The sequence below is a fragment of the Ursus arctos genome, unplaced genomic scaffold, assembly GCF_023065955.2.
Source record: "Ursus arctos isolate Adak ecotype North America unplaced genomic scaffold, UrsArc2.0 scaffold_11, whole genome shotgun sequence".
NCBI lineage: Eukaryota > Metazoa > Chordata > Mammalia > Carnivora > Ursidae > Ursus > Ursus arctos.
Window position 1 is genome coordinate 41676881 of NW_026622775.1, and position 24198 is coordinate 41701078.

General features: G+C 43.5%; 1 protein-coding gene and 1 long non-coding RNA gene across 5 annotated transcripts in view; both read left to right on the plus strand.

Moving 5' to 3' along the window:
• TMEM131L (transmembrane 131 like) overlaps positions 1-24198 on the plus strand; it is a 154798-nt gene that overhangs the window by 17863 nt on the left and 112737 nt on the right. The window lies entirely within an intron of this gene.
• LOC130543350 (uncharacterized) overlaps positions 1-24198 on the plus strand; it is a 45970-nt gene that overhangs the window by 7069 nt on the left and 14703 nt on the right. The window contains exon 2 of the long non-coding RNA XR_008958654.1: positions 1-24198. This exon is cut by the window's right edge and continues 14703 nt beyond it. This is a non-coding gene — a long non-coding RNA (uncharacterized LOC130543350).

Genomic DNA, 24198 nt, shown 5'->3' on the forward strand with positions numbered 1-24198 from the left:
GTCACATATACATATACATATATATAAAATGGAATTATTCAGCCATAAACAAGAATGAAATCTTCCTGCATTTGATAACATGGAAGGACCTAGGTCTTATGCTTAGTGAAATAGTTCAGGTAGAGAAAGATGAATTACCACATGATTTCTCTTATATGTGGAATCTAAAACACAAAACAAATAATGAGAACACCAGACTCTTAATTACAGAGAACAAACTGGTGGTTGCCAGAGGGGAGTGGGGTGAGGGATGGGTAAAATAGGTGAATGGGATTAAGAGGTACAAACTTCCAGTTATAAAATAAGTCATGGAGATGAAAAGTGTAGCATAAGGAATATAGTCAATAATATTGTAATATGCAGTGACAGATGGGGACTATACTCACTGCGATGTGCACTAAGTAACGGTTAGAATCGTGGAATCACTACATTATACACCTGAAACTAATAGAGCATATGTCAACTATACTTCAGCAGTTTTTTTAAACTTCAGAAAAACTTCATGCCCCCCCAAAACTAAACTTCTCCTATAAGAAAGTTTATTTGCCACCTGTGAAATGTCCAAAGAAACCCACTGCTGCATTTGCAGGTAGTTCCCAGAGAAGAACTTCCGTAAAAGCGAAGCCGTTGTGTGTGGCCTCTCGTATTGACCATTGTGCAGATGTACATAGTAAATAATTCATTGTGCATCGTTAGCTTTTCAGGTTGTACTGCCTTGTGGCTGTTGGTTCCTTTAGCTGCCACTAAATGATTGATAAAAGGTGAAGTCCAGTTTGAATAACAATCCGTGTCCCAGTTATTAATAGTTATGGCAGATGTAAGTACTATGAAGCTTTGGTGAAGTCATTCCTCTGGGATCATGACTGATCTGTACCTCTGAAAACCAGGCCTTGCTAATCCAGTTAATCCATTAAAAATTGGATTTAAGTAATTGCTCTTGTATTATACGTTATATAGTTCAAAAAGTACTTTTACATGCATTGTCCTTAGTTAACCAGGATTCCCATTTTATAGACGAGGAAACAGGTTCAAAAAAGTGAACCACTGTAAGATTATAGAGCTATGAAGTGACGGAACAGGCACATAATCTGAGGTGTCCTCTCTAGATAGACTTGTTTACTTTCATCTCAAGTGATATGGGGGGTGCCTGGCTGGCTCAGTCAGTGAAGTGTCTGCTTTCGGCTTCCTCTCCCTCTCCCCCAGTTTGGTAGGGAGCCTGCTTGTCCCTCTCCCTCTGCCCCTCCTCCAGTCCCGCCCCCCTTGTGTGCTCTTTCTCAAATAACTAATAAATAAAATCTTTAAAAAAATAAAATGATACAGGTGGGAACATGACTTTCCCAATTAGTCTGCTCTCTGTAGAAGGAGACCAAATCTAAGACTGGTATGTGGAAGCAACTGAATTCTTTAGTGCGCCCTGGTATTATATGGTTCCTAGCAAACCGCTGAAAGAAATGAGTTTGCCGCTTGTAAGAGAGACCCAGAGTTGGGACTTGAGTACAGTAACACTTGACTGTGTGCCAGAGAGCTTCTTTCCTTCTCTATTCTTTTTTTTTTTTCCTAAGAGTTATTTATTTGAGAGAGAGAGCACGTGCACACGAGCACGCACACACAACCAGGGGGAGGGGCAGAGGGAGAATCTCAAGCAGACTCCCTGCTGAGCTTGGAGCCCCCCACTGGTCTCGATCCCATGACTCTGAGATCATGACCTCAGCCGAAATTAAGAGCCTGGACACTCAACCGACTGAGCCACCCAGGTGCCCCATCATTTTCCGTTCTGTTCTAAGTGCTGCTTATCCCTTGACGTTCAATTGCATAGCTTTTGAAATAATTGGAAACTGTAAATCTGGCATTTTAGGATTCCTCTGTGGAACCCATACCATTGTAATGTGTGCTGAGAGGTTGTCTTTAGCCCTTGGATGGACGTGTTAGCCTGTTTGCTTTGCTTTGTGATTAGGTATTTTCAGCTTCAAGTAACAGAAAACCTTGACTCAACTCGCTCAAACAATGAAGAATGTATTTTGTCACCTAACAAGAAGCCCCGGAGGCTGGGTGGTTCTAGACTGGTTTACTCAGCAGGTGAGCGTCAGCACCAGGCAGCCAGGTTCTTCCAACTGTCTGTCTGTTCTGGCGGCTCAGCTCCCTTCAGGGTTGCAGGAGGTTCCCCGAGGCTGATGCCTCTCAGCCTCGTGTCCTCCCCCTGGAATAACCAAAGGCAGGTTAAAAGAACCTTCATCCTGTGGCTGTCTCTCCGGGGCACCCCTCAGCAGACCTCCCCTTCCATCTCACAGGTCGAAAATGGTCCATGCCTCCTGGCCTAGGGAGTGGAGGGACTGCCCACCCTTGGCTGCAGGAGTGGCGCTTACTGACCGCACGGAGGCTGTCCTTGTGTGGGAGAGGGGATGACAGTGCCTGCTGGGTCCAGCTCGGGGCTTGTTCTCGGTGAGGAGTGACAGGTCTAGGGCGGTGTTTCTCCAAGAGTAGTCCTGCGACCCGCAGAATCAGCACCGCCTGGGAACCTGTTAGACCAGTTCGCAGAGCCCACCCCAGGCCTACTGAATCAGAAGCTCCAGGGGAGGGGCCTGTGATCTGTTTTAACAGGCCCTCCAGGTGATTATGATGCATGCTCAAGTTTGAGATTCATTGGTCCAGGGTAGGGCATCGGAGGAAGAACATTTCAAAATTCACTTTGGTTGAAGATTAAATAATGAGCAGCAGAACGATCTTGTTGGTAAAACAGTGGGGTGGAAGTTGGGAGACAGAGGTTGCTTCCCCCGGCCCCCAGCATTGCTCACTGTCCCTGGCCCAGGATTTCAGCAAACCTTGAATACTTACATATTCTTTTCAGATGGTATCAAGTTTCAGCCAGTTGATCCAATTTTTCTAAAAGAGCTCTGTCATGGTTATGGGGCTTGGAGTCGGGTTCCAGTTTGAGCTTTCATGCCCACCCATCGGGGTCTGTCCGCCATGCCCTGGCACTTCTGGTACACAGGTGGGTTAGGCCATTGCAGGTCAGCCTCCAGGAGAGAACGGAGCTTTCTCAGGGATAATTCATTCATTATAAGGGAAGTGAGTCTGGCAGAAAACCTTGGCCCCGTAACAGAAAGTCTCAGTTACTGGATGGGAGTGGCCACTCACAGCACAGGGTGGTGTGTGTACTCAGATCTGCCTCCTGGCCCCGCTCCCTCTGGGCACGTGGCTGTGTGTGTGAGAGAGTGAGAGTGTGTGGGTCTGTAGGGGGGATGTTGGGGCATGAGGAAGGATGTTACTGAAGTAAAAACTGAGAGAAGTGTGCTAAAAATTCTGTGAGAAACTGGGGTGGGCGGAAGCAGAGCAGGCACCGCCCACAGGGAAGGGAACTTCCCCATCCTGCCTGACACCCCCCGCCCCCACCTTGGTCACGGGCACTTGAACAGGAGCAGGGTGGTGCTCAGGGGCAGGGTGGGAGCTGGAGGGAAGGAATGAAGTCCGGACAAGGGCCTAGGATAGCCTGGCCTGTCGTGTGACACTTTAAGAGAGATTCCCCCACCAAACCACAGACTGGGGATTCCCTGCAGCCCTTTCACAGTGCCGTGGGTGTATCTGCCAGCTGAGGGGGCAGGATGGAGGAAGGCAAGAGAAGGAAACCCAAGTTCAAGTGCAGTGTATTCCCTTTTCCTCGGGCTGCGTCACCAAGTACCACAGACTGGGTGGCTTAAAACAACAGACATTGGTTCTCTCCCAGCTCTGGAGGCTGGGAGTCTGAAAGCAAGGTTCCATCTGAGACCTGCAGGGCAGTTTTCCTTGCCCCTGCTTCTGCTGGTTGGCTGGTAACCTGCGGTGTTCCTCGGCTTGCCGCTTCCATGCATCATTCTGGTCTCCGCCTTTGTCATCACACGACGTCCTCCCTGTGTCTCTCCATGTCCTCTCGTGGCCCTCTTCTTAGAGGGACAGCAGTCGTATTATAGGAGGGGCCCACTCTACGCCATAATCGTCTGATCTTAACTAATTATGTCTGCAAGGCCCTATTTCCAAATAAGGTCACATTCTGAAGTAGGGGGTTTTCCACCTGTAACACACACTCATTTGTGGGTCCCTGTAAGGGTTTCCTCATCTCTTCTTCCTGCTCTCCCCCAAGTCTGGGGTTCCTAGGAAATAACCGTGGTATTGGGCTGGTGCTCTAATGGACTGGCAGTGACTTCTGGTTTCTTCCGGGCCCTCTGGGCCTACGGCGGTGTTGGATTGCCAGAGCTCCAGGGAGCTGCAAGCCCCACACCTTTTCTGACCAACTCATTGAACCTAGCCTTTTGGCCCCATGGGCTTTTATTTCCTAATCATGTTTTTGCACATCTTTAAGAGCCTATCCAAGGGAATTCTTCATGCTGTTTCCGCAGTCAACACGTGTTGGGAACAAGTATCTTCTCTTCGGGATTTTTTTTTCTTGTGGGAAATAAGTGGGAAGATTGACGAGTGTTTCGGTATACACTGAAGCTTCCCAGGCAAAGCCTTGAAATCGAGCCGCACTCCTTTGATGAGAATCCAGAAAAATGCAGTTACCGAGACGGCTGGCGGGCTGTACGTGCTGCGTTGCGTCTGTGTAGGTGCCTTCGACATGTTTCCTTACCGGTTTCAGCATAGCACAGACGAGTGCCTGTGGGTTGCCTCACGAGCCAAAGCAGATCCCTGTGAGCCGTTGATGGGCTTGGTGGGGGAATCCTTTTGCTGTTTCCTGGAAATGCTTGCATCAAGATGAGTCCCTTCCTGCTTCCATGTATTTTAACTGCAGTCAGCCAGGTGTATAACCGCGCTAACCGTGAGGAGTAGCTCTGTGATTGTAAACACTCACACTTCGCCTGTCAGTCCACTTTCAGGTGGATGAATGTCACATCCAAACTGCCTGTTAGTTTGGCTTTCATGTAACTTAATTAGCAGATTTGTGTTTTGGGAAAGTCTGATCTGTGATCTTGAAATTGGTTACGGTTGGTGTAATTCATGGGTAATTGGGCGCCTTCACAGTGACTCCTCCAGTCATTAGAGGGCTGGGGTGGTTTGCGGTTGAAATGGGAGAGAGGGAGAAAGCACTGGCTCCCCATGCCTTAATCTTTTAATCCAGTTAACCTGGGTTGTCAGTTCGGGCTGCGTTTTAATTTGAAAGCGTGCTTAGGTAGTTGGGAAGGAGTTTCATTAATTCGCCACACTTAGACCATAATTAAGGAGGAAGGTTATCCCTAATTGCCTGAATTTCTTAAAGTTATCATGAGTACAGTAAGGGTCCATTAAAGTTACACTTCTCCTCGTTGGAAACAAAAATACTAGTTTTTTTGAAAAAAAAAAAGAGGCTAAAACCAAACAAAACAAACATCACAGAACCAAACCCCTGAATTCAGAGCTGTTTCGTGGGCATGGTCCTCAAGAGTTCTGAAATGTATCTGTGGCACATGGAATGGGGTTTATGGACACACAGATACCAGGTTTCCTGCTGAGTTCAGGGTCTGTCACTTGAATGCACATTATTTACAATTTCTTTGTATTTCTGCTTTTGAATTGGGGATAAAAGGGAAAACTGGAGAAGGACAGAGGTGCACCCGGAGACCTGCGCACCTGTGATATTGACAATAAAAGAGAAGAGACAGTAGGTAGGAAGTAAGTGGAACAGGAAACTGGCTAAAGAGAGGGAGAGTCTGGATTGCAGGGACTTTTTTGTTTAAACCCCTTGTTAGGGATTTTGATTAGGTAGATGGTGATTATAGTGCTAATCCTATGAAATTAAGTCACCCGTGTTTCGTATTATTTTCTCAGTGGTCCATGTCTGTTTTCTTTCCCTCTCTAATTATGCAGGTGGTTAGTAAAAATCACTTTTACTCCTCTAAGTCTGTTTAGGGACAACTTTAAATATTTTTTCCCGTTAGTCATTTTATTCCAATTTGTATGGTTTGTGCATTTATTTTTTAATACAGTACTTTTTAAAAAGTTTATTTAAGTAATCTCTACACCCAGTGTGGGGCTGAAACTCAACAACCCTGAATCAAAAGTCATGTGCTCTACCAGTTGGGCCAGGCAGGTGCCCCAAAATTGTACTTTTTTTTTTTTCCTAACCTGATCAGTTTAGTATTTTTTTTTTTTTTTAGGGTTTCTTTTGGTTTTCTGAATAAAGACTTTTGGTACCCAAAAGTTATTTAAAGCTATTACAATATTAATTTTCTACACCAATATAACTTTTAGAGTATTTTTCTTGTAATGGCTCGTTTTGGATATATTTGGTAGCACTCAGTACCTGTGATTTCTACCATAAAATAGAAACCCGAGTAAGAGACTCTAGCACACTTATTATAGCAAATAAATGAAATATCTAGCTTTTAATTTTTATGGAAATTGAAACCCTAAAATTTTCATAGAAATTGAAGCCCTGAAATGTTAGGTCTGTTCTAGCCTTCAGGGAGGGGGGCTAAGAGGGACAGGCTGACTTGCGTATTTTACTCTATGCCGCAGCACACGGGGGTGGCAGGCTGGCCCGCTGCCTGTGGAGTGACGTCCTCCCAGAGGGGGCGTCTTATTCACATTTGCACATATCACCATATGGGCAAGTCCTGCACTGAACTCTGCTTGCTACAGTTTTATTACACTAAGTGTATATGCCTTTTGTAGTGTATACAATTCATTTAGAAATGAAATTAAAATGTTAATTATTAAAACTATGCTTTCACGTACTGGGTTTTCTGTGCAGTTACTAACATACCACACTTTTTAATTTAAAGCACATAGCAGTGTGTTCTCATATGCTCTAAATAAGCTTGTAGAACAGATCTCATCTGGAAAACAGGGGTAATGAAACCAAGATTCTGGGTGTAGAAACATTTATTAACCTTTAACATTTCTGTTTTTTTTTTTATTTTTTATTTTTAATAAGTACTAGCTTATTTAATTTGTAAGAACCTCCCAAGAGAAAATAGCCTTATTTCAGTTTTATCGTGGCTGTTGAGACCCATGCTTCTCAAGGTTTCAGTTCTCGCCACAACAGAGAGGTGTTGGGGCTGAGACCGGAGTCCAGGGATCAAGCCACCAGACTTTGAATTTCTCAAAGTGGGTGTGATGTCAGTTGAAATGATTAGAAAATTCTGACTTACTCTCATTTCTTCCTTTAGGTTCCCTCTATTCTGAGTAGAAAGAAAAACAAGATAGGGTAGTACCATCTAGTTACATATATTGAAATGTTAATTCACATAAGCGGAATGGACTTATGGAAACTTTCACCTAAAGATTATTAAAAAGAACATTTTTTTAAAAAGATTTTTTTATGTGAGAGATAGTGCACGCACCTGCATGTACTTGTGCCGGCTGGGTGGGGTGGGGGGGAGAGGGAGAGAGAGAGAATCCTCTCGCAGACTCCCAGCAAAGCTCGGAGCCCAACATGCAGCTGGATCTCATTCATGACCCTGAGCCGAAATCGAGTTGGACACTTAACCTACTGAGCTACCCAGGCACCCCTAAAAAAGAAAAAAGTTTTTTAAAAGAAAATACATAATTTAGCTCAAGGGGGCTGATCAAAACACCCATGATGATAGTAACTTATAATTAACATGCTGGTTTGATTGTAGATAATTCTTTTTTTTTTTTTAAAGATTTTATTTATTTATTCGACAGAGATAGAGACAGCCAGCGAGAGAGGGAACACAAGCAGGGGGAGTGGGAGAGGAAGAAGCAGGCTCATAGCGGAGGAGCCTGATGTGGGGCTCGATCCCAGAACGCCGGGATCACGCCCTGAGCCGAAGGCAGAGGCTTAACCGCTGTGCCACCCAGGCACCCCGATTGTAGATAGTTCTTAATAATTAAATGCCTAGTACTAAAATATTTTTCTTTTGAGTTCATCCTGGATTAAAAATAGAGGGAGTTTATTGAAAATCTGAATTATCACTCACCCTTGTCCAAATCATTACATTTTCCAAATTAATGATGCATCAGTTGGCGAGATCTTCAATGACTATTTTGAATCTATATTACATAATAAATATGTGCAAAATTTTGCTTAAATCATTGTCTGAGTCTCAAGGTTATGCATAAAATATCTCAGTCTTGCCAGATCGGACCTGCGGAAAATGAACATTCTGCTGTAATTACTGAGTAAAAGGCAATGTGGTGGTAATAGGAAACTGGCTTTGCATAGTTACTAGAAAGCCCCCCGAAGCATATTGGTTAGCTAGTAGCTTATAAATACAGACTCTAGTCTCAAGGAATGTATAGTTTTTAAGAGAAAGAACACATGACTTTGGCGACACGTGAAATAATGTGTTTAAGAGCCAAGTTTTTAGGGGCGCCTGGGTGGCTCCGTTGGTTGAGCGTCCGCCTTCTGCTCGGGTCGTGGTCCTGGGGTCCTGGGATCAAGTCCTGCATCGGTCTCGCTGCTCAGCAGCGAGTCTGTTTCTCCCTCTGCCTCTGCCTCTCCCCTGCTCGTGCTCTCTCCCTCTCTCAAATAAATAAAACTAAAAAAAAAAAAAAAAAGAGCCAAGTTTTTAGTTTAGTTCTTCTTACTTGCGTCTTTTCTGGCTTCCTATAATGCTGGGTGAGGGCTGGGGGCAGGGTGGAAAAGAACAGACGGGAAAGTGGGACAAGGATGGGTGAGTGGAAGGGTAGTGGGTGGGAGGGAGAGCAGCAGGCAGAGGTAAGGAGGAGACGGCTGGACAGGAGGAGGGACAGGAAGTGAAAGAAATGAGCCAAGGTCAGGAGCCTGAGGTGGTTCACGTGGGCAGGGCTGTGAAAGAAGATGGTGAGGCACAGGCGGATATGGTAATATTTACCTGAGGTCGGGTATTTTTTCCAGCCTCAAGCTAGGAAGTCACTCAGTGGCTAAATGATGTGCTTGGAGCCAGACCACCTTGGTTTGAATCGGATGTCCTACTTCTCAGCTGGCCACGTTTTGGCAAGTTGCCAACGCGCACTGTGCCTTAGTTTCCCTTCCTTAAAATATGGGTGTTCTTAATCGTACCCACTGCAGAGTTTGTTGTAAGAATTAAATACACGTAAGGCATTCAGGACAGTGCTGTCACGAAGCTGCCCCCACGCGGCCTGCTGTGGGACCTAGGGGGCTCTTCTCAGGTGGACGGTGGCTGTGCCGTAACATGGGTGCGCTGCTCTGGCCTATACCCTTCCCTGGCTTCCAGGGGAGACGCTCCGCCTTTGAGAAGCTGGAACTGGTGTGGGGAAGGCCCTGGGCTCCGGGTGTGAACCCTGTCTCTCTCGCTTACCAGCTGTGTAATCTTGAGCCTCTGTCCTCTCACCTGCAAGCCTGGGACAACGCGAGCACCCACCTCACAGGATTGTGAGGACCCATTTAAGGGGTCATGTGTGCAGTTGGCAGCACTTACCGAAGTGCGTGTACGCTTTAAAGATACTACACTCTGAAGAGTTTCTTAAGGAGACACGATACGTTCACAGAGATGTCCATCTATTTATACTGGGAGAAAATTGTAATCAACCTAATTTATATTGGGAAAGAAGTAGAAACAACTTATATGTCCAGTGGGACATCCATGTAGATAACGTCGTAGTTAAGTATTTGAGAAAGATGTTCATGATATTGAATTTTTGACAGAAAAGAATGATGAGCAGTGTTAACTAATTGTGGTGATCATTTTGAATATGGACAAATATCGAATCATTGTTTTGTACACCGGGAACTAATATAGTAAAACACGTCAAAAAAAGAAAAAAAAAAAAACAAACCTCTTGTAACGAAAGGTACTAGTGCTGACCGAGTCTGTGCTGGGTTCTGGGATAGAGTTCCCCAAATGTTGCTTTGTTTTGTGCTTATAACAGCTCCCGGGGCTGCAGTTCAGAGCCCATAAGCCCCCGCCTGCCACGGGGCCTGCCACGGGGCACACGAGCCATCCTTGAGCACGCCCCGGCCAATAGTCAGTGTTTTCATTTGGCAGTGAAATTGTTATTTTTATTTTTGCTTATTATGCCATAAGGTACATCATTAAAAAATAAGACATCTTGAGTTAGGGAAATTCACACTAAAGAGAGGAAACTGATCAAGAAATGATGAATTGTAATCCGTGATCCCCTCCGACGGCTGGGAGCCAGGGAGAGCCCTTCTGCGAAGGTGGTGTTTATCCCCGTGAGGCCCCGGCCGCAGGCAGTCTCACCTGAGGAGGCGTGATTGCGGGGCTGGGAAAGGGAACCGAAGGAAGGGCTTTGTCCTTAGCAGCGCTTGGGAGGGTTGAGGCGGCAGAGCTGTCAGAGAAGCTGTAACAGAGCTGATTTGGCGATATTCTAGACCCCGCTCCGAGACGGGGGTGCTGGCAGCGCAGCGTGGCGGGGAATGCTCTGCCAGGTGTTCACCCGTTCATTGCTCAATCCCGGGGAGGTGTGGGGGGGACCTAGGAGAGGAGAAGCAGCTCCTTAGTAAACACGTAGGAAGGCGTCTCAGCATGTTAACGGAGGCGTCTGGAGCGGTGCTTAGGGAGTGGATGTCAGCCCAAGCTGGAAGAGTCTGGAGATGAATTCCTAGAGTGCCAAGCCAGCCTCACTGCAGGGGGTGTCCCTGCAAATCGGAAAGGTGGTTGGTTGAAGAGAATCCCATGCAGAGTCAGAGTATCAAAATAGATTAGGCTATAGATTTAATGGATAGAAGTTCTTTAAAAAGGATCAACCAGTACTTGCCCAGGCATTACTTCAGAAGACTGGCCTAAACTACAGTTTCAAAAAACGAAACACAAGATTTTTAAATCACTGAACACTTTATTTCGGCTGCTCTCTTACAGTGGGGATGGGGAGACCCACTGAGCCAAAGGCATGGTTACCTTCCAAACCTCCCCCCCGCCCCGCGCCCCGACCAATCTTATTACTCAGCTGGGGAGGCCATGCATGGAAGGGAAGACTGACCCTAACCCCAACCCCAGAGACATATGTCCATCTAAGTCATCCGCCTTTGCATAGATGTGTATCTGGTGTGACCATGACAGTGTCATGGTTGTCCCCTCAATTTCGCCAGCAAATAATTTCAGGTTAGATGTTTACGAACAATAGTTTTGAAGGCATTGTTGCTTGAGGACTTTAGGGAAAGTTTTCCTCATCTCAACACCAGTGAGGGTGTGATGCTGAGGGGATGGCAAGGTAGGAAGTTTTCACAGCTGGGCCCACCTGCCTTGAACTGTCTAGGACTTCACGTCATGGGAGTCATGGGAGAGAAATCCTCTAATTTACCTTGTTCTGAGTTAGGCCTCATGCTGCTTGAAGCTGAAAACATCCTGTCGCACCTGTGGCCCTTGAGAGAAACCTGTGACTCTAACCCGGTTTAAAGCCTTTTGCTCCATGGAGTCATCTACCAAGAGAGTTAATTTCAGTAAATTAGGTCTCCCATTTTTTTATTCATATTTTCAAAGACATGTTTTTAAAGCCTGCTTCTCAGGTAAAGCGTTTTCCACGTTATTGAATCACCTGTCTGTTGGAGCAGCTTGGTGTGCTGAACACACAGACTTGAAATTAGAACGTGATGACGTGAATACCACTCACATAACAACAACCAAACCAACCACGCAAGCCTCACACACAGCATATACATAGCAATCTCGCACACACAGCCCACACTCACACCACACAGAAGACACACATACACACCAGGCATGGACAGTAAACCTACTCCCCAAATAAACTGGCTCTTCTTGTCAAGGACTGTATTCTCTCTACTCTTCTTTTTTTTTTTTTTTTTTAATTTTATTTTATTTGAGAGAAAGGAGAGAGAGAGAACGTGAGCACATGAATGGGGAAGGAGCAGAGAGAGAGGGAGAAGCAGAGTCCCCGCCAAGCAGGGAGCCCGATGCGGGGCTCGATCCCAGGACCCTGAGATCATGACCTGAGCCGAAGGCAGACGCTTAACCAACTGAGCCACCCAGGTGCCCCTGTATTCTTTCTATTCTTTACTATTTTCTGTTTTCACAGATAACAGAAATGCTTAAAATTGTTTTCTTTTTCTTATGAAACATTTCACAAATAAAGAGAACTTGAAAGGACTATGCCGTGAACACCCAGGTACACAGCTCCAAGCTTTAGCTTCTACTGACATCTGTAGAGCTTTCAAAAGCCAGGGCCCATGTTTGAGCATTTTGAAGTTTTTGGCTAAATGAAGAAAAATGTTATGTTGCCTTCTCTTTTCATTTTGTAAGATTTAAGGCACAGCTCCCTTTCAGCCTGCCTGCCGCTCTCTGAGTCTTTGTAAGTTTGAGGAAGCGGGTGGGAGGAGATTGAGGAGGATGGAAAATGAGCATCTTGCTTTCTTCACAGACACTGGATGGAGCCAGGAGTTTTGAGGAGTCCTGTGCAGGGGGTCCTTCCCCTTCAGTCCTTTATATGCTTTTTGCTGCTCCCCACGAGGATGAAGAGACTGTGAGGGGCCCTCCCCTGCTGGGAACTCTTCCTAAAAGTCCACTTTGGGTAGAGAAGCAGATTGCAGCCGTAGAGCCAAGAAGGGCCGAGGCCAGCCTTCCCTGCTCTCCCACTCATTTCCGGCTCGCTGTTTAATTTGAAATCCTGGAACATGTGTTTTAGTGAATCGGTTCATAAAAATGTTTTCTGCAGGATTCTGGAATAGAGGCGGTGCATTCTTTAATACGCCATACATGGATAATTGCAATATGTGAGAGTGTGTGTGTGTATGAGAGGGAGAGAGAGAGACAGAGAGTGTGTATGTGTAGACTGTATTTTTGGAGGCGGGTAGGGAGGTGGAGGGTGAAGACGGTTCTTTAAACTCTCTTCTCAAGATGCAAAATGTTTTTTCCCTTAGTGTTTATGTAGAGGGAGAACAATGAGGAGTTGAGATCCTGTGACCCTCTGGATCCCCAGGGTCTTCTCACTCGGCTCTTCTGGGCAAGGCTGGGCCGCCTCTTTTTCTGTTTGAGTCACTTTGGAAGCTAGCTAGAAGCTGGAAATTGAGAAGTTGCCATTTAGAAGTTTATTCAGCATATGCAAGACAAAGTCTGTTCCAGACTCTGCAGTCCTATCCACTTTGAGCCTTTCCCAGCCTTTCATGGAATAGAGCCCACTGGAGTTAAGCGGACGCTCACGATACCGCAGAGCGTAGCTGATTCTGCGTTTGTAGCATGTATGCACAGCGCAAGCCTGGACCGGGTTCTGTCTTGCTTTGAGTCTAGTCTTACGTGGAGAACTTGGGCTGCCTCTCATTTTCTGAAACCTTTATCAGGCTTATCCTAGACACAATGCGTTTTTTTTCCCTCCTAGACACAATGCGTTTTTTTTCCCTCCTTCTTTAGTATTCAGAGAGGGGGTTGAGACTTGAACTCCCTGTTTCGTGGTGCCGAGACCATACCTTCTATCTTACGAGCCCTGGTCCCGGGCAGTCACGTTCCCACAGAGACTCATCTCAGGCTCTATGGCCCAGCACGACCTGGGGAGCTTTGGAAGTTGGCCAGCCTTCTTCTGCCCGTGGCTCCTGGCCCACGGCATCACGCAGCACGGTTAGGCAAGGCTGCGGCACATCTCCCTCTCATCGGTCTGGACAGGAATCATCTAGCTCTGCCAGTGAAGAGATCAGTCCTTTGATGACGCCCTTCACGCTTGATTGATGATTCAGCTTAGCTTGACTACCTCAGGTGACGGGGAGTTCACCACCTCTGAAACCGACTTTCCGTTTTTGAGCCTCTCTCATTGTTAAGATGATGTTTGCCTGTGCGTTCACGTTTGCCGTCGTAGGCCTCCCACCAGTTGATTCCAGCCTGCCCTCTGAAGCAACACAGACCCAGTCCGCTCTCTCTGCCATCAGACAGACGGCAGTTCTGCATAGATCTGGAGACCATTATCAAATCTCATCCCTAGGTTGATTATACCTAATTATTATTTTGTTACTTCTTCAGGCTAAATTATTCCCCACTTTTTTTTCCGTTCTAATGTTAATTTGATCTGAACTTTTTTTTTTTTAGTGTAAGTTTGGCCAGTACCGGATAAAGTGATTCAGTTGAGATCAGAATGGTGCCAGCCATGTGCAATGAACTCTTTTTTTTTTTGGTCTGGACTCTGCTTATTTTAACGAGGACTAAGATTTCATTAGTACTTGTATCAGTCTCTTCCCACAGGGACCCCATGTTGATTTTATGGCCAGACAAAACCAAGAACAAAACCAAAAAACAAAACAAAACAACCCCTTAAGCCTTCCTTTTTTTCTTTTCCTTTTTCTTCTTTTTACCAGGAACTGTTAGGTTCTCTTTCTCAACATAGACTTAAGTAGTTAATTACCTTCTCAAAAAAAAAAAAAAAAAAAAAAAAAAGCTTTCAAGTTACATTTGGTCTTGTTAAGGTTCCATTTTGTTGATCCGGACCTATCTTAACCTGTTGAGACCAAAGGAAAACACACACACACACATGCATACACATGCACGCACGCACACACTCATGCTCTTTTATTCCTAATTGTGAAATCGATTCCAGAGTAACCACATGACTTAGTCTCCTCTGTCCCCCAAGACCTTATTTGATATGACCGTACAGAAATTTAAAAGGTAGAAAAAGCCCATAATGAATAAATGTTTGGGAGAGGAGCTATCAGTTGTTAAGAAATGTCAAAAAAAATTCTGGAAGATTGAAAATGGGTGAAGATGGAAACTGACAGAGGAACCAGAGAAAAGCCTACAGCATGAAAGTCCGGGGGGCCCACCGAGCATATTGTGAAATGTCAGCATGACAGGATAAAGAGAAGATTCTCAAAGGTTTTTGGGAAGGATGGGCAGGGTTTGGCAGGGAAAAGTCACTATTGAAGACACCACAGTGGGAACTGGGAGCTTGACTGGGGACATGGGGCTTAGCACGTGCACCTCCCAAGGTTGTTGCAAGGATAAAGTAAATAAATAGTGTACGTAGAGTATTTTCTGGCACACGGTAGGAACTCTCAGGATGTGTGCAAGTGTTACTCCTCTCCTGACCATCCCTGCTGAAGCAGTGTATCAGGATTAGGATCAGCTTCAGGAGACAGAAAACCTAGTGGCATAAGCAAGATGGAAGTGGAGTGAATGGGATAGAAGTTTGCTTCTCAACCGCTCATCGGAGAGAGCAGGGGGCAGGCCAGCGCTCCATGGTCATCACGGTTTGGCTCCTTCTGTCTCCCTGTTCAAAATGACTGCTCAGCCTGCAGGATCATGTTCCTGTCGCTTCCAGGAAAGAGGGAGGAGCTGCAGTGGCATTTGGCCTTCGATTTCCCTTTAGGGTCACTTCCTGGAAGTAGCTCCAAAATTCTAATATGCATTTCATTTCAAGAACTTAGTCAACATGATTGCATCTCCGTTGCAGGGTCGGCTGGGAAAAGGAGTCTCTCTGCAGCCATGTGCCTGGTCTAAGAATGACTTCAAAGGAGGAAGGGAGAACAGCTATTGACGTTGGCACCTAGCATTGCCTTTGTCACAATAAGCCTTTACTGCCCAATATGTTTAGGTCCTCTACTTCTGGAATATAAGATTTGCTCCAACTCTTTGGGATTTAACACAAAGGTCCATTAACATATAAACTTATACTTTGGTTGACCTGTGAATTATTACGTGTTAAACTGGGCATTGAACCACAGAAGCTTTTAATATGGCTGACGTGCATTTAAATGTGCCCTGCTGGAAATGCTCAGCTTAACATTACTTTTGAAAAGATCTTCAGATAAGGGAAAAATTGGAAATTACTAAGACTGTCTTGTGCGGCTGGTAATAGACATTACCTTCTGGTACGGAGACAGTTCGTGCAGATTCACTTTGACCATTAGACCCAGTTACAGCATTTGGGGTTTATAGCTTGTTATTTGATCTCTCTGCCCCGGGAGTGCTCACTCTGCTGTCACTCCTGGGAAATCTACATCATCTTAGATTTTTCACATTATTCCCTTCTGTTTGGAAGATAGCTCTGGGGTCCATGACCTTATTCCTAGATACGAAATGTCTAGAAAGCTGGTTATTGCGAAGTCTCATCGTACTGGGTGATTTTTTTTTCCCCTAGTCTTTCTGACCATGTTTATTTCTATTGACCCAAATACTTGAGATTTATTTTTAGTTGGAACAGCTCGGAGATGCCTAAAGGTTCATCTTAAACTCTGTAAACTGTGCATTAAAACAAAGACATAATTTCAGTTTCTCACACTTGACTTGGTGAGTGCTTTCTCACTTAGGAAACTTTTCAAGAGCCTTAACACTTAGCAAATGTTCATGTGATGTTTTCCATTGCTATAACTTTCTTGTTTAATTCACTTTTTCCCTTAATCATTTTTAAAATGCAAGGGAATTTTCACATTTCAGAGTTCTGGCTATTATTCTTTCCTGCCCTTGGAGCATAGTTTTTATTTTTATTTATTTCTTTATTTTTAAGATTTTATTTATTTACTTGACAGAGAGAGAGACAGCCAGTGAGAGAGGGAACACAAGCAGGGGGAGTGGGAGAGGAAGCAGCAGGCTCCCAGCGGAGGAGCCCGATGTGGGGCTCGATCCCAGGACCTGAGCCGAAGGCAGACACTTAACGACTGAGCCACCCAGGCGCCCCGGAGCATAGTTTTTAAACATGAACTAGGACAGAATTAACCATATTAAATAGGAAAGAATTAAGATTCAGTGGCACAAATAGGCAGCTATTTGAAATATAACAAAATGAGTAATTCTATGAGTTACTACCATTTTTCAAATTCAGCCATTATACAACTGCTAGGATATAGCTTTGAAAAATCTGTTAGGATGTCCTGTTGGATACGCTGAAATATTAATAGGTAAGAGAAAAGCTTTGGGTATATACTATTTAATGCCTTAATTTGGTTTTGTGGCCAGAGTCAGGACCAGGAGTCAGAGAACCTGGGTCCTGCAGGTTGCTAGTGATTGGTTTGGGGCAAGTCATTTGACTTCTGAGTATTTCACTGCAAGAAGCAAAATAAGGCTGACGTCTGTCCTGCCAGCCTCATTGCAAGAATGTAATGAGATACTGGTTGTAAAGTGCTTTGAAAATGATTAAAGGTCATGAAATGTGAGGTTGTGAAAGAGTCATAGCTGAGACTAGAAGCAAATCTTTAATAAAAAACAGAAAACTCACTGCTTTTCAAAAATACATTGTTTTTTTTTTTTTTAAAGATTTTATTTATTTATTCGACAGAGATAGAGACAGCCAGCGAGAGAGGGAACACAAGCAGGGGAGTGGGAGAGGAAGAAGCAGGCTCATAGCGGAGGAGCCTGATGTGGGGCTCGATCCCATAATGCCGGGATCACGCCCTGAGCCGAAGGCAGACGCTTAACCGCTGTGCCACCCAGGCGCCCCTCAAAAATACATTGTTTTTAATACACATATTGAAACCTTTGCTTTTAAATGTGTAATGAAGGCTGAATGTTTTGATTCTTTGTGTTTTATCCTACCCAAGAGAAAAATTGACTTATTAGAATAATTATTTTGTTGCTTGGCTAGTGTAATATAAATTTTCTTATAAATGATAACTTTTTTCATTTATCCCGTAGAACTAGCAGAATGTTGTGATTCTTTTAACTAGGTTATAAGATTTGTTTCTACAAAAAGGCTTTTTTTTTTTTTTTTTTAAACAAATGAATGAAACTTAGGATATATGAGAAGTAGAATCCTTGACTTTTTGCCTCTTCATCGCATTTACCACTGGCAACATGTCATTGTCAAGGATGGATGCATTCACTTGAATCTCAGCTTGTTTTTCCAGAGTGACCAGCCTTGCTGAGTAGTAAGAGAGGTTAGAGTTCAGGGGGCCATGTGGGAGGAGAGGACGGGGTTGCTAGGTACAAGCCGTAAGGATGTAGAGTGAGGGTCAGGGGGACCCTGGTGGGAGGATAAAGACAACTTAGGTGTATTTTGTGCTCATAAATATTTGCAAATAAATTATACTAGTCTGTAATGAACTCCAGCACTGTAACTTTAGTCTTTAGCTATGATGTGAGTAAGCATATGTTTGTACAACATCTGAATTAGCATTTGAAAGCATATTATGTACTGAAGGGGAAAAGAAAAATGTCCTGTTCCCCAGTATTCAAGTTTGTGTTCTGTTTGGAGAATAAGTTTTGAGCTCATGACCTGCTAATGCGTGTGGGATAGTACTACAGTTTTATCACCCAGCTAAAATGTTCTATACCACTAAAATGAATTGGGCAGTGAAATGATAAGATTTCAGAAAAGGGGAGCCAATTTGGGGTGAGAATGGTGAGTAGGGCATGCTCAGAATGTCGGGAGGGGCGCCTGGCCACAGCATGGGGCACATTTTGTGGTGTCAAACATAAGTCTCCTGGATAGGTTGTACCAGATTTCGGTAACCTGAAATCTTGCTTGGGAAATTAAACTATTCCATGAAGCAAAAAGGATCAGAGGGAAAGGGTTGGAAATAGAAGATGGTAACAAAGAAACAACAATTCATGTATAATTGGGCTGTGAAGAAGAAAAACAGAATTGTGCAGTGGTACTCTTTATTATTTTTTTTATTTTGAAGATTTTATTCATTTTTAGAGAGAGAGCAAGAGAGCGCGCGCATGCCCGTGGGAGAGGGGCAGAAGGAGAGGGAGAGAAAGTCTTAATTAGACTTTGCCCTAAGCATGGAGGTCAACATGGGGCTCGATTTCACCTTGAGATCATGACCTGAGCTGAAACCAAGAGTCAGGTGCTTTAACTGGCTGCGCCACCCAGGTGCCCCAGTGGTCCTAATATTTAAAATCGCTTAGAAAAGAAGACCTGAACGTATTAACTGGAAGAGTCCATCAGGTACTTAGGTAAATTAACCCAAAATGACCATGCAGAGATACAGCCTAGATAAAGTATTAGACTTCGGAGAGAAGGAAGTAACATTCCCAAGGATTGCTTGCAAAAAGATTAAATAAATATACAAGGGCAAAATGAACTTGACCATCATCACTTTCTCAAAATGACTTCCAAAACGAGGTCACCGTGGAGCCACATTTTCAGAAGATCTTATGGAAACTGATAACCATGAGTTATATCCAGCCAGGCTGTCCTTCAAGTAGCAAGGCTAGAAAACCAGCTTTACACATTACACCGCCTCAGGGAATAATATACCGTTGAGCCGTTGTGGAGGAATCTGTTAGAGGATGAACGTCACTTAAGCAAGAGTGACTAAGGAAACGTCAGCAAGGTGACAGAGTCTGAGCATTTCATATTTTGTTTGCAGATCTTAGACTAAAATCTTAGGAAGGGGTGGGGATGGGTGAATGAAAACCTTCTCTGTAACTGTAATTGGGAGCTCTTGGAGGTGGTTTTCCACCACAGTGTGTGTTCCTTAGAAGCGGTTGCTGAGACAGAGTTTGGCGTGCAGGATATTTATGAAGGATTAACACCTTGGGAAGGCGGGGCAGAGGCAGGGTCGGGTGGAGGGAGAGGTCAGATTGCAGTATCAGGCTGCAGAGCTGAGGCCAGCACCGCAGGGAGCTTTGCAGTGTTTATGGCCCATCAGTGCTGTCCATTGTTGGGCACAAATGGTTGGGCTTTTGTACCCTTGTCTTCAACAGTCGTTTGATGTGGACTGTCCTTAGAGGGGCATGTTTTTGGGTGAGTAGCTATCTGTGGTCGAGGCATACTCTGAAGGAGCTGCTGGTGGAGGCTGTCTGCCCACAGCCATGTGGGCAGCATGTCTCCATGTCCGCCATGCTTCCTTTGTCTTTAATAGGAAGACAAGGGTCAAAGTGATCATTTAGAAGATGAATTTCTTCTCACTGGTGGTGGTAGCCGCTCCCTTACCAGACCAGTTCTAAATGTGATTCAGCCTAGTCCTAGGACTGGCTGTAACCTGGTATCCTGCTGTAGTAAATGCCTTTAAAACATGCAGAACAGTGGGGGTAGGGAGGGGCGCCTGGGTGGCTCAGTAGGTTAAGCCTTCGTCTCAGGTCCCATGATCCTGGGGTCCTGGGATCAAGCCCAGTGTTGGGCTCCTTGCTCAGCAGGGAGTCTGCTTCTCCCTTGGCCTCTGCTCTCTCTCTATCTCTGATAAATAAGCAAAATCTTTTAAAAAAAAATGTAGAATGGATTCTGTGATTTGCAACTAAGAACCTGACACACGTGTAGGGTGTATTTTGGGGAAGACAGCCTAGAGGCTGGGGGAGCAATTAAAAGACCACTGCATAGTCCAGGTGGGAACTGGTGAAGGCCTGACCTAGAAGAGACTTAGTAGAGTGTAAGAATGGATTTAAGGAGAGTATGAAAGAAGGAATGAATCACACTTAAGATGGTTAGAATAAGAAAATGGTGGGGAAAATCAGATCTCATTCAGTATTACCTTTGGGGAATGGATTTGGATGTGGCATAGGGATGGTTTGGTGTATGTGAGTAATAGGCAGACATATTTTTCAATTTATAGCCTAGTGTATATTGTATCTATTATATGCTTATAATATTTTTCAATTTATACCCTACTGTATGTTGTGTTTATCATATGCTTCTAATATTTTTATGGTTTAAAAAAAGCTCTAAGCTTTGAGCCAGGACGATTAGAAACATTGCAGTGTTCAGATTTCAAATTTGGTATGTGCTTTGTGCATGAGTCTGAGCGTATTTTTTTCTAATTGGAGAAGTCACAATAAGTCAAATGAAGGAAGGCTATGAAGACTGGAAATGTAAAGTTAGAAAATTAGGTACATGATCCATCTGAATCCTCAGGTCAGAGCTCGTAAAGCACAATTACTGAGTTTCTGCCGTGTACCAGGCAGTGCGCTAAGTTCCTTAAATGTTTTCTTCTCACATCTGTATTGTAGATAATATCATCCACTAAACAGATTCTTGAATTGAGGAGTGTTATTTAGTGTTTGCTTTAGATGGCCTCTTTTGGCAGAATCAGACCTATGAATACAGAGAACGAAGGGGTAGAAGAAGGGATGAAGGGGAGTGGGAAATACCAGCTTCCAGTTACGGAACGAATAAGTCACAGTAATAAAAAGGCACAGCCTAAGGAGTATAGTTGGTGATATTATAATAGCGATGTAACAGTAACGGTGGCAGCTACACTTGTGATGAACACAGCATAATGTATAAACTTTGTCAAATCACTAAGTTGTACACCTGAAGCTAATGTAACGTTGTGAACTGTACTAAAAAAAAAAAGTAGAAGAGGCCTCTTTTCATAAGTCAAAAAGATGGTGCATTTTATCTGCATAGAACTCTACCACCACCTATAATACTTTTTTTTTTTTTAAAGATTTTATTTATTTATTCGACAGAGATAGAGACAGCCAGCGAGAGAGGGAACACAAGCAGGGGGAGTGGGAGAGGAAGAAGGAGGCTCATAGCGGAGGAGCCTGATGTGGGGCTCGATCCCATAACGCTGGGATCACGCCCTGAGCCGAAGGCAGGCGCTTAACTGCTGTGCCACCCAGGCGCCCCACCAATAATACTTTTTAAGCCGTTAATAATGTATCTTAAAAATTAAAATAGGTTAACCTTGGATTACTCTGTAGATCAGAAATAAACATCATTGCTCCACAATTAAAAACTTATTTTAATATTTAGGTATTAATTAGTTCAGTGGTTCTCAACCCCTGTCATACTATAGAATCTCCTGGGGAGTTTTGTTTGTTTGTTTGACTACTGATGTTCTGGCCCCACCCTAAAGTAATTGAATCAGAAGGTGGGCAGCCAGAGTTGAAACTGCTGCTTCGGGTTCCTTTTGTAATAGACCGACAGCTGCTTTTATGGTGCCCTTGTTCTGATCTTGCTGATGGAATATGATCTGTCAGGAAAGGGATGACAATGTTCATTTTGGAGAAGGATAAATTTTCATTTTAAAACAAAAGCACATCTGATGTGAAAAGGTATGAAGATACCTCTCTACATTAAGATTTTGATACCTGACTCTCATTTTCAAAGAATATGTGTATGAAACAGCCCTAATTAGAGTCAGACTTAGCATGATTTTTTTTTAATCTTTATATCCTGTGCTTCCCTGTCATTCCCGTCTGCCTTTGACCTTGAGGTCTATCCATGTAGGAGACTTAGAGCAGAGGCCTTCAGATCCAAGCAGGCACCTGTAATTTAAAGAGAATCAATTTCAGATTCTTAGACCTTGGAGGTAATGAGTCCTAAAACTGACCTGCCTCAGAATATGCTCTTGGCCCAGGTGGTCTGCTGGTTCTCCCTTCATACCTCCCCTTTCAGAATTACCTGTCTTTAAAAGAAAGGCTCACTTCACACCTGCCCTGATCATCAAGGTGCCAAGCAGAGCGATGATGAAAATATTGGTGTGGCTGCAGAGAAATGGTATGACTCTAATGGAAAATGGTCCTTTTGCAAATAAGTTTCCTATTCTTTACTGTCCAGAAAATTGAGAGAAGACTTATTGAGTGGTCAGCTGATAAGTTATTAAGCATCACACCCGTGGATGCATATTATTACTCTTTGCTAGAAAAATCTTCTTCCATTTTCAGCCTCCTATTTATGTGAACCCATTTTCTCAATGCCTTCATCTTTGAGAACTAAATAGATTGCATGTGGAATCTTGTCTCACTGCAGTAATAACTAATAATCTGTAAAGAATGAACTAATGCGAGGGAAAGTCCCATTCTTGTCATTAAGATACACATTTCCAATAAAATTTTACTTATATTGAAAAATTGTATTATTTTTTTGGTCGCTTTTGTCCTTATAATAGTAATTGTATCAAACTCAATTTAGAAGAAACTTTTAACACTGAATTTTATGGTTAAATACCTAAATCTCAATTTGTTTACAGACTTTTGTTACAGAGAGGTAAGATAGATTTAGGCATAAAAGTATAGTAAGAATACTATAGGGAAAGTAAAATGGAAAGATGAGATCAAGGAGAAAAGGATATGATGCACAGTTTCCAACTTTTGTAGAGTTTATTCATTTATTTTTTTAAATGGATGTTGGTATGTGAAAAATGCCGTTGGAATTTAGAATAGATACATTTAAAAGTGATGTGATAGTTTCATTTAAAACTCAGTATTTACAATATGCTAGAAATTATATTCTTTGCAACCATTTCAAATTATAGTATAAAATTTTGAATGTTAACTTTAAAATGGTGTAGAGTACATAGTTTTTCCGAATCCTTTTTGGGATTATGCAAACAAAAATGTGAAGAACCCTATGCCAGGCCTATCGTGGGGCAGGGGTGATAAGGAGGACAGGGCTATTATTTTTTTCCTTGGTTGAAATACCTGGAAAGAGGATATGACTGGATTTTTTAAAGCCTCTCAGCAATATTTTAACAAAAAAAGTTAGTTGCCAAACTGTAATAGGACATCCAAAAATGCACTCTCTTTTCTAAGATCACTTAACTTCTTCTTCCCTGAGCCTTTATGCCATTCGTGACATCTCCACGTCTTCTGCCTTCCTCCTGCTTAAGAGGAATCTCTTTTAGAGGTGCTACTTAGATAAGCAGGCCATTTGTTATCAGTAGATGTTAATGGGTTTTGTTTTTTCTAAACAAAAACTTAATTTTTTACATTTTTTTGAAGTTGTAACATTGACACACAATGTTACATTAATTTTCAGGCGTGCAAGGTAGTGATGCCACAAGTGTATCCGTTATGCTATGTTCACCACAAGCGTAGCTACCATCAGTTAGCAGGGTTTTAACTTACCAGTTTGTCACTTGCAGATAGGTCTTCATGTTCTGCTAATTTTCATTTTTCATCTGCTGGTTTTAGTTATCAAAGAGTCTAGAGAGATTGGGAATGCATAAGGAAGTAGTTGGAGCCCCCGAGAAAGAGTCGGGATATACTGTGGTCTAATTTTGGCTCTATTGCTAGCAAGCTGCTTGAATATACAGTTACTTTGCGGACTGTCCTGTTAGCCTAGGGCGGGGTGGGGTGGGGTGGGGCGGGTACTGGTGTTTGCCTTTCTTGTTGCCTTGGCCAGAGCACATTTGTGTACTTATTAGAGAGAATTGCAAGACTTACCTACGAAGAAAGCTTATTTCTGTTGGTTCTAGGTCTCCACATTGGGTAGAAGAGGAGCTCTACTCTCTCAGTTTTGAGTTGACAGTTTTGAAAAGATAGAACCAGAAAATATTTATCAAAAATAAACTGAAGGTTGAAATACGGGAGAAGGCATTTGGTTTGGTTTTCATATTTTGTGGGCAGATTAGGTTTGGAGAAACAGTATAGGTATTCTTGTTTTCTTATATTTATTCTGAATTCCTGTACCAATGTTTCAGAAGCTGTCATAACATAAAAATATTTAATAATATAATGCTTGTAAAATTGGTCTCCATTCAAACATGTCTTCCTG